Below are 11,643 nucleotides of genomic sequence, written 5' to 3'. Positions count from 1 at the left end.
CTTAGGAGTACCCTAATTAAGTTAATAACAATGTACCTACCTATAGAGTTTAAGTTTAAAAAATTTGGCTCTCAAAAGAAATTTCAATCATTGTACTGTTGATATTTGGCTCTGTTGACTAATGAGTTTGTCGACCACTGGTCTATTCAATAAATGGTGTTGGGAATATTGCACAGATACATCAAAAAAAGAAAATTAGTCTACCTTCTTACATGATACACAAGAATAAACTAAAAATGGATTAAAGACTTAAATGTTAGACTTGAAACCATAAAAACCCTACAAGAAAACACTGGCAGTGAAATCTTAGACATTTGTCCTAGCAATAATTTTTTTTCTGATATATCTCCTCAGGCAAGAGAAACAAAATAAAACTAAACAAATGCGACTACATCAAACTAAAAATAAGTTTTTGCACAGCCAAGGAAAACCATCAACAAAATGAAAAAATAACCACTGAATGGAAGAACATATTTGCCAATGATATATCTGATAAGGGGTAAATATCCAAAATTTATAAGAAACATAAAACTCAACACCAAAAAAATGCAATCCAATTAAAAAATGGGCAAAGGACCTGAATAGATATTTTTCCAGAGAGGACATACTGATGGCCAATAGACATATGAAAGTATGCTCAACATCACTAATCATCAGAGAAACACAAATTAAAATCACAATGAGATATCACCTCACACCTGTCAGAATGGGGATCATCACCAGCAAATGAAATATCCACCCTCCATTTTCAGGAGAGGACTGAGGGGCATTCTCTCTGCAAATGCTGCAGGGGGCACCAAAGGCTGACTATTTAGATCTCCGCATCCTGCCTGGGCCTGCCCTGGGCCTCCCTCTCCTTGTCTGACACAGAAATGGATTCTTTTGTCATTCTGCATCAATGCTCACTCATGATTTTGTCAACAAGCTATCTGAGAGCCCACATCTGCTAGCGATGAAAGCTCTTTGCCTCAAAATGTTGAGGATATACTTTGGCTGGTTTTGGCTGAGCAACAACCTCTGCTTCCAACTAACAGCAACAGCAGCCTTTTGATGATTTTGGTGACTGACAAAGATGCAGGTGGGAATGGGAAGAGGACAAATGAAAGGAAGTAGGTTTTCTTTCCCTGTACCAATGGGCAATAAAACAGAGCAGATAGATGCCTTGGCTGCTCCTCTGCATTCAAGATTCACCTGTTCTGAATATGCATTAGGAACATCAGTAGTTGTCCTGGAAACTCTACCTTAGGTAACTCAAACAGAAACAGGACCAACTATGCAAGTGATAGGAAGGGCCTAGTGCCCAAAAAATACCTCTGCCTATCTGCTGACTGATGTTCTTTACTCTTCCATTCATTCACTAACAATAAATATCTCTTGGATGTATAAATAAACTAATTTAACAAATACAGAGGTGGACAAAAGTAGGTTTACAGTTGTGAGTACGTGAAACACAGGGCTTATTTTTGTATGACTGTTTATTAATTATTGTATCATTTTCCATACAAAGAACTATAAACCTATTTTTTGCCCAGCTTGTATTTATTGAGAGAAGACTCTGTAGTACACATTCTGTTATTGGCACTGGGGATGCAATAGGTGACAGGTGAACAAGACAAAGATGTGGTCCTTGTTCTCATAGGGTCTACAATCATTGAACTACAGTTTCAAATACCATTATTTGTATTTTGTTTTTTTACCTTAAGACTGCCCTTAATCTTTTGTGATTTTTTTATTGCTTTGATAATCGGATGAATATGGACAAAAAATGCACATATGAGCAAACGTGCATAAAATTTAGCATAAAATCTCAGGTTTTTTATTTACTTATAAACATCCTCCCACTGTCATCCGGAAATCCCTCACCTTAAGACCTTGTTCCCAGTTATAATGCAAATGTGTTTTGAGCTGTTAATAGGTCACTTATGACTAGGTATAAATGAGTCCAATCCTTTACTGTTCAGGTTTTCCTATGAGGTCAAGCAAGTAAAGAGATACCATGAAGTAAATGGAGTTGGAGAAAACTGGGGAGGGAACACCAACAAGAAAAAGAGATTGGAGGCACTGGAGGAAAATGTCACCATCAGCACAGTTTTGTAAAGGATCAGGTCTGTGTAACAGTCCTCAAGCCAAAATTGCTTTCAACCCCTACATAAAATAGCAACTATCAATGGACAATTGGAAGATAAAAATGACTGTGTTTATATTTTAAAAGATTTCAGATCTGAATCTCAGGAAGAATTGTTTCTTGTGGAAGAAAATGTTCTCTTCATAGGCAACAAATAATATTTGTAGATAAGTCAAATGACCATGGCCCAAAGTTCATAGTTGGAAAACATGATTCTTGACTTCTGTCCTGTTCCCATTATCCTTGTTCTGGGCATCAGGGATCAGTTGACAGGAAAGATAAGTGATACAAATGTTCTTTAATTTTCTAGCAGTTTGAGGATTAGAAACTAAATGTGAGTGCTGAGTTATTAATATTAAAAAGGTATCTCTCCTGCCATGTGGTCACTGGAGCCCTGTGCTGCGGCCAGGCTCAATATGAGAGACAGCATGGGTCAGAAGGTGTCCTCTAGTTACAACATGCATGGTGTCCTGTAGCTACAACACATATGTCACAATACCCAGAAGGATCATCAGAGGTTACAACCCACTGCATTACTCTGCCTTTTACTTGAGATATGACAGTAAAATTATACAATCTCAGCTGTCAAGATAAATCTGCTTTTGTCTAAAAGAAGGAAAAAAGAAAAGATCTAACAGTAGAAATGAGGGGAAAAGTGAACTGTATTTATCTCTTCCTTATTCTCCTTTCTTCTCTCACAGGATTTTGCTTTTTCCTATTTTCTCTTTCCCAATTTCCCCTAGGTATTTGAACTTATAGAAGTACCCAAGTCTATAAAATTGTGAGCAAATCACAAAGGTTTAATGAGAAATATATTTATCATTAAGCTTAATAAATGTGGCTTATCAGGAATCCCCGATAGTGAAAAAAAGAAAGTATTGCAGGCCTCCTCATTCATGGGATAATCAACACCAATTACTAAAGATCTGAACTACCAATATTAGAATCCTCTTAACTGACTGCATCAAAGTTTCCATTAGCCTAACTCTAAAGATTCCCCGAGGTACAAAGAAGTTTTCATCACCCCAAGGACTCTCTAAGACAGTGGTTCTCAACCTTCCTAATGCCGCAACCCTTTAATACAGTTCTTCATGTTGTGGTGACCCCCAATTTCATTGTTACAAATTGAACATAATTAAAGCATAGTGATTAATCACAAAAACAATATGTAATTATATCTGTGTTTTCCAATGGTCTTAGGCAACCCCTGTGAAAGGGTCGCTCGACCCCCAAAAGGGTCGCGACCCACAGGTTGAGAACCGCTGCTCTAAGAGGTTATACCACAGGGTTTTGCTATTAATACCTTATTTCATACATTTCATATAGGAAAACTAACCAACACAAACATACCTTATGCTAAAGTCCCTCCCTCATTAACTGTCTGACACATAGTAGGCTCTCTCTTAATATCTATTGAATAAATGAACAAATTAATTATTTTTATGCACGTGACTTCCCAGAATATTTGCAAGTGTGAAGACTGAGCAACGGTCAAAGCTGACCAAGCCTAAGCTTAGTTTCCTCTAGTTCAGGAGGTGGCAAAGTTTTTCTGTAAAGTGTCAGATAATGAACATTTTAGGCTTTGTGGACTATAAGATCTCTGTTACATTATTTAATTCTCCTCTTTTAACATGAAAGAAGCCTTTGAATATACATAAACAAATGGGTGTGACTGTGTGACAATAAAACTTCATTTAAGGGAACTGAAATTTGAAATTCATGTAATTTTCAAGTGTCCAAAATACTTATACTTTTGATTTTTTTCAACTATTTAAAAATGTAACAACCATTCTGAGCTTGCAGACTATACAAAACTAAGTGGCAGGCCATATTTGGCCTGCAGGCCATAGTTTGCCTACCCCTACCTAAGTCTTTTAAAATATGTCTCTTTTCTACCTTATTAGCTCCAGAAGATAGGGACTCTGCTTTAGGTTTTCTTTATATTTCCTTGGTGCCTAGTAAAATGTGGGAAACACAATAGGAACTAAATTAATACTTTTTTACTGACTGATAGGGATTTGCTTGGGGAAATCTGTGACCTATAGTTTGTCAACCATGTAAAAAATACATAATGTAGATTTATATCCATTGCAAGTGTTTAGAGATGAATAAATTTCTATGGCAATGGGCATTATCTAACTGAAAGGAGGTCTGACTAGATGATGGATTTCATAATTATAGTTAATATAGTGCTTTATACTTTCCAAAGCACATTTGCATATATCGTCATATTTGATACTCACAAGAAATCTGAGTGTAGGCACTATTATCAGCATGTTACAGATGAGGAAACAGGTTTCCAAAAGTTGAAATCTTTCAGTCTAGTTGGTTTAGCTCAGTGGATAGAGTGTCAGCCTTCAGACTGAAGGGTCCTGGGTTCAGTTCCAGTTAAGGGCACATGTCTGGGTTGTGGACTTGATCCGCAGTAAGGGGCATGCAGGAGGCAGCCGATCAATGATTCTCTCTCATCTTTGATGTTTCTATCTCTCTCTTCCTTTCCCTTCCTCTCTGAAATCAATAAAAAATATATTTAAAAAAATTAATGTCATAATACAAAAAAGTATTTAAAAAACAAAAGTTGAGATCTGCCCAGCATTACATAGCAAGTTTGTTCAATCATTCATTCTTTCTTTCTACAAGGACTTGAAAGGCTGCTATGTGCAAGGAATTAGGTCAAGATAAGCTCAGGTCCAGTGACTCCATAGGATATTTAGAAGCAATCTAGAAAATAAAAGTATGGCCTGGAGACAGGAGGTAAAGTAAGCTCCTGATAAGTGAGACAAGATGTTGGAAGACACATGCTATGATAATCTGACTACATGAGACCAGATCTGTAGATTTTCCCATTCCCAGGTGATAAAACATACCTTTCTTTTCTGCCCAGGCTCAGAGAAAACAGCCCTGACTGGGTTAATCCCATTTATTTCTGAAAACTGCAAAGCAAGCTCAGCAAACCACCATTCACTATCTTCTGATTGCTTCTGTCCTCCAAAAGGAAAAGGTTCCCCCACCCCAAACTGTAAGATACAGCAGGCAGAACAGTCTGTGCCTCCTTGACTGAAAGGTTCAATTTACATCCATGGAGACACCTAGAAACGGTGATAAGGAGTTCAGTGGGCTTTTGGACTATCACATTTGCTGTGAACGATGCTCCCAGAATTATGCAAGGTACAACCTGCACAGCTGAATGCAGGAGCCCTGCAAAGTTCGCTTTGTAGCAAAAAATAAATGAATAATAAGCTGAAGGAAACAAGAAGAGAAGCCTGGGGAGGTGGAGGCCTGGTCCAGTGTATAGAGGGATCTGTTTATAAAAATCTCAGAGCCTTGATCAAGCTCTGTTTCTGCATCATTTGTAGGTACTTTTCTGACATACAGGAGTGCGCATGCTGCTTATTGTGAAATCCAACTCAGTGCACTTCCCAAAGAAACAGTCTATCTTAGTGGTAAGACCTTGAGTTCTAGAGTTCACTTGATCCAGATTTGAATTGTGGTCCCCAGTTTCTAGCTGTGTGTCCTTAGACACATTTCTTCACACAGGTGAGTTTTACTCATTTACTCATCAAATGGAAATAGTAATAGAATCTACCTCATCAGGCTGTTGTGAAGACTAAAAAAGGTGGTATACTTAAAAAATGATACATAATATTATTGGTACTCCATTTACTTATATACTGCCTCTGGATCTTCAGTTAATTCTTTCTGCAAAAATCTATTGTACACCCACTCTGTGCCAGTCTCTAGGACTGCAATAGTGAACAAAATAAAATCCCTAATTTCAATGGGCTTTCCTTCTAGTCCTAAGAATAAGTAGAGAAAAATCTGTTAAAGTGATTTGTGATGATTGGTTTGAGAGAACAGAACAGGGTGTTGTGAGATAGAGTAACAGAGAAGCCCACTCTAATTTAGTTGCTCAGGGAAGGTCTCTTTGAGGAGATGATATTTAAGCTGAGAAATCACAGATGAGAATAAGTTCTATTTTCCTGCCTAGGGAAAAAAAAACAATTAAAACTTAAAAGGATGCCTTGGCCAGTGTGGCTCAGTTAGTTGGGTGTCAAAAGGTTGCCAGTTGGATTCCTGGTCAGGGCACATGCCCAGGTTGCAGACTTGATCCTCAGTAGGGGGTGGGCAAGAGGCAGCCAATTGATGTTTCTCTCTCGCATTGATGTTTCTCTCTCTCTCCCTCTCCCTTCTTCTTTATCTAAAAATCAATTTAAAAATCTTTAAAAAAATAAATAAAATATAAAACCCAAACTCATAGAAAAAGAGATCAGATTAGTGGTTACCAAAGGCAAGGGGTAGAAGATGAGGGAATTGGATGAAGGTGGTAAAAAAGTTCAAGATTCCAGAAAAATAAGTACTGGGATATAATGTACAGCATAATGACTATAACTTCACACTGTTGAATAGTATATATGAAAGTTGCTAAGAAAGTAGATCCTAAAATGTTCTCATCACAAGGAAAAAAACGTTGTTTCTCTTTTTGTATCTATATGAGGTAATGGATGTTAACTAACTTTATTGTAGTAGCCATTTCACAATATATGTAGGTCATATCGTTATGCTATATTCCTTAACCTTTTACAGTGCTGAATGTCAATTATATCTCAATAAAACTGAAAGAAGTACATTCTGCAGAGAATGTTAAATAAACATAATAAACCCCTCTCCCAATAAAAAAAGAAAGACCAAAGTGTACCACGCAGTAACTCCAACCACTTAGCAATTTAATTGGGAAGAGGGACTAATAGCTATTTGATGTCTGAGGTGAGGGGACAGACAGAATGGTTGCGCACTAGGCAACTGCACATGTTCAGTAGGGAGAAGAACCTGTTTGTAACATCCACTGAGGGGCCTCTTGACATTTGGGAAGGCTTAAATAAGCTATTAGGGGGCATCAGTAATAGGTTACAAGGGAGTGTTGGGGGCAGTGGATGGGCAGTGAAATGAAGCTGGAGGGAAGGCTCTCTTTTTTATCCTGCTATTTTGCAACTGAGTTGGTTCACTTGAATTAAGGTTGCTACAAGGGTTCTAAACTAGATAAACCAATATCAAAGTAATTCCCAGCAGGCCTCAGAATGATTAGACCAAGAAATTCTTACCACCTAACAGTCTTGGGGAACAAAGGAGGATTGCTGAACATTTATTTAGTGACAGGGAATTGGCTTTCCTCTAAACCAATGTATATGTGGAATAAGTTGGAGGTGAGGGCATGTATGGGTATGATAATACTCACTGAGGGGACTCTCTCTACTTCAGGGCCTCCAAGAGGTTGCAGAAGGCCTGGACTACTTCTTTATTTTGAAGATTCCTATATAGTATCTTTTAATTGAATCAGAACAAAAAGTTACCAAAACTATAATATGCAGTGGGCTCTCCATATCCATGGGTTATACATGGGCTGAATCAACCAACCACAGATTGAAAATGTTATTTTTGATTAAGGGATGCAGAAGACTGACTGTATGCATTGTTCTATGCCATTTTATATGCGGGACTTGTGCACCCTTGGATTTTGGTATCCAAGGGGTGTCCTGGAACCAATCTCCCAAGGATACTGAGGATACTGAGGGACTCTAAATGCTTACATTTTTTAAAATTTCATTTCTAGCTCTGAGGCAAAACTACAATACAATCTATAACATCTGGTGAGGTCCAGAAATCTGCAATTTAAACAAATGCTCCATGTGATTCTGATGCACATCAACATTTGAGAGGCATGCTTTGAATTCTACCAGCAGAAGAAAACAGTCTAAGTGAAATAGACTTCCCTTGAAATGCCAGAGAATTATCTCTCCTTGATTTGGGATGTGTATGTCACAGTGTGTTGTGTTGCTACTAATTAATGGTGAAGGACGCCAAAATGTCCCCCACCCCAGAATATCCCTCTAACCAGTCTGCCATCAGTCCCAAGATTCCTGGGAGTAGCTTTTCTTTTTAAAAGTTATTATTAGCTCTGCTCTGCTATGTCTGTGCCTGCCTTGCTCCCTTTTCATTATGTTATAAAGCTTTCCAATTTGCTAGAGTAAGATGGTTGCTGGCAAGAGATCTGAAAGAATTCATAAGAATTTGTCAAACGCTGGTAAAAAATTGGCCTTGTATTTGATTGTAAGGAAAATAACCTTGTGCTTGAATTTGTTGAGAAATGTGAAATTGAACAGACATGTTCATTTGACCTAGCTATAGCCATGTGTTCAGAATCTGTGCTGTGACCTTCACGGAGTTCAGGTTAACTTGCAGGAGGACTGATGACACAATGAATACACTACACAAGAAATATGAATTTTGAAGGCATTGAGGGGCCAGGTGGAAACCTCTTTCGTGAAGAGGCACACTGAGTCCAGGTCCCTCTGCTTTTTATTCACTTTGAATACACATTTTCCCTTTAGCAATGCATACGGGCAGATCAAAGGTAAAGTTTGGTAAACAATGTAAGGATTATCAAGTCAGGAAATTTGCCTCAAGCCATTGAAATCACAGCAGGAGCAAAACTTGTGCTGATATTCAGCTCTGCTGAATATCAAAATCCATTGCCAATGTCTCTTTTGCACTTTCATGCAAATGTTTGTTATGCTTTGGCCTCAGCAAATCTGAGCAAGTCAACAACATGTGAGGTTATGCTCTATAACCTCAAATACAATACACTAGCACTGTGAAAGTAATTAAAATAAATAGAAGCTCTCGTCTGCTCTACAGGGCCTGACAATCTCAAAGGTATTTCAGTGAACACACATGAATTAGAACACATATGTAAGGCTAGGTGCCATTAAAAGCACATTATGGTAGCACAGAAGTCCTAAATTTTTTAGAGAGTTGGGAATAAGAAAAACCAAAGCCTATTGCTGTATAGGTTATGGCTTATACAAAAGACATTAGCCAGGGTCTAGTCTTGGGGAATGTTCAAAATCATAGTTGGATGGAGAGGGTAGAGCAGAGAGTAGGAAAGGGTATAACAAGCAAACAGTGAAAATAAGCAAAAAGCAAAGCAAAACAAAACAAAACAAAAACAAACAAAACACCCAATGTCTGCTTTGTCTATCATATAAGGTGAAAGGCTAGCCCATGCAAACAAATAAAAACCCCTTGGACATCATATACTTTTTGAAGTTTTAGGCAAATAGAACTACAAAAGCCATATTTATAATCTTGTAATTCAAACTAGATCCAGGGTTGAAAATAAAACAGATTTCTACATGCCAAATTATCTTCTTGACCATATTGTTCACTGCCACAATTTAACACCTATTCTCTAGCAGGCACTCAATATATATATATTTGCTGAGTGAATGAATTAATGAATACTTACCTTACTCATCACTTTACAGCTCAAACTGTCCAACCTATCCTGCCTCCTGGTATATTATTTCTCAGTCTCCAGGATTCGGGTGTTACTTCTGTACTCTAATTGTGTTCTGCGTGGCATTCCCACCACCACTACTAGAATGTCACCTCTCTGTACTCAGCACATAGCAGAATACCTGGAATACAGTACTTGCTCAACACAGGAATAAAAAAAAATGAGTGGATGTTGAACTGATACATGATAAATGAACAAAAAGGGACTCTTGAGATGATAATTTGCAGTAACTTCTCTGGTAAACTATTACATATTAATTCCAAGCCTGAGCTCACTTGAGCACTAGAGGACTGGAATGGTAGCATCTGGGTTCTTTGAGCTGTTTTCAAAATGTTTATTGAAAGTCATAGCCTCGCCTAAGTGGAATAGGTGCAATGAGAGGCACCAGAGAGTCTCCTAAGCTCAAAAAAGATGTCTATGGTTTATAACTTGGCCCACTGCATAATTGTATTCTTTATCAAAATCAAATGCTTCTTTTTGACTATTATGAATAATGTTACTATGAACATTTGTTTACAAGTTGTTGTGTGGAATATGTTTTTATTTCTTTTGGGTATATAATTTATAGTGGAATTGCTGGATCATATGCTAACTGCAGGTTGTCCCCAAAAATATATACACACTTTAACAGCTAGTAGCTGTTAAATGAAAATGAAATGTATTTTAATAAACACTGCCTTTATAATTATTCAAAGTGTTTATATACATTTTTTTGGGACACCCTATATATGTTTAACTATTGGAGGAATTACCACGCTGTTTTTAAAAGCAGTTGTACCGTTTTACATTCCCACAATCAAGTGTGTGAAGAGTCCAATTTCTCCATATCTTCGTCAATACTGATTATTATCTGTCTTTTTAAATGATATCCATCCTAGTCGATATGAAGTTGTATCTCATTGTGGTTTCAATTTGAATCACTCTAATGACAAAATGATGTTGAGCATCCTTTCATTTGCTTTATCATTAATATGTATTCTTTGGGTGAATGTCTTTTCAAACGTTTTGGCCATTTTTAAATTGGTTTATCTTTTTAAAAAAGGTTTTTTAAATTGATTTTTTAGAGAGAGAGGAAGGGAAAGGGATAGAGAGATAGAAACATTAATGAGAGAGAAACTACTGATCAGCTGCCTCCTGCATGCCCCCACTGGGGATCGACCCTGCAACCCCAGCATGTTCCCTGACCAGGAATCAAACCTGTGACCTCTTAGTTACTGGGTCAATGCTCAACTGCTGAGCCACACCAGCTGGGAAAATTAGTTTATCTTTTTTAAAAAATATATTTTATTGATTTTTTTACAGAGAGGAAGGGAGAGGGATAGTTAGAAACATCAATGAGAGAGAAACATCGATCAGCTGCCTCCTGCACACTCCCCACTGGGGATGTGCCCTCAACCAAGGTACATGCCCTTGACCGGAATCGAACCTGGGACCCTTGAGTCCACAGGCCAATGCTCTATCCACTGAGCCAAACCGGTTAGGGCTAGTTTATCTTATTATTGTGAGTTGTAATTGTTCTTTGTGGGTTGTCTTTTTATTTTCTTTGTGGTGTTCTTTGAAGTACAATAAATTTTAAGTTTTATGAAGACCAATTTAACTTTTATTTTTCTATCTCTTGGCTTTTGGTGTCACATCTAAGAAACCATTGTCTTACCTGAGGTCATAAAAAGTTAGACCTAAGTTTTCTTCTTATAGTTTTTACTAGAGGCCCGGTGCATGAAATTTGTGCACCGGTAGGGTCCCTAGGCCTGGCTAGTGATCAGGGCCGATCAGGGCCTTCCACCTGCTGGTCCAGGCATCCCTTCATTCCATGCCACCCCCTGGTGGTCAGCGCACAGCATAGTGACTGGTCATTCCACCATTCAGTCATTTACATATTAGCCTTTCATTATATAGGATACGCTGTAGATAAGGCCCCTTCAAACCATAAGAAATGCAAACAATTCAGTTAACTCATTCTGGAATTGTCCCCACTTAAAATCAAATTGCCCCCTGCCCCCATGGGGCATGTGCTGCACCTTGGGAACAACTGTGTTTGACACTTTTCCTCTCTAAGCTTCATTTCTGCGTACATATATACCATGGGAATTGTAATCTCTTCTCCACCTACCTCACTGGGTTGTCATGAGGAGGTTCTGAGCTAATAAACCTAGAAATGTTTCAT

At 37.9% G+C, this 11,643-nt stretch overlaps 1 protein-coding gene and 1 pseudogene across 2 annotated transcripts in view; both read left to right on the top strand.

Annotated features, from left to right (window-relative positions):
- The window catches only part of LOC106724788, a 10,853-nt pseudogene extending 8,756 nt beyond the window's left edge, over positions 1-2,097 (top strand).
- Positions 1-11,643, top strand: part of TRPC5 (transient receptor potential cation channel, subfamily C, member 5) — a 320,022-nt gene that overhangs the window by 295,809 nt on the left and 12,570 nt on the right. The window lies entirely within an intron of this gene.

The sequence above is a fragment of the Myotis brandtii genome, unplaced genomic scaffold, assembly GCF_000412655.1.
Source record: "Myotis brandtii unplaced genomic scaffold, ASM41265v1 scaffold973, whole genome shotgun sequence".
Taxonomy (NCBI): Eukaryota; Metazoa; Chordata; class Mammalia; order Chiroptera; family Vespertilionidae; genus Myotis; species Myotis brandtii.
This window is presented reverse-complemented; position numbering and strand designations above follow the sequence as displayed.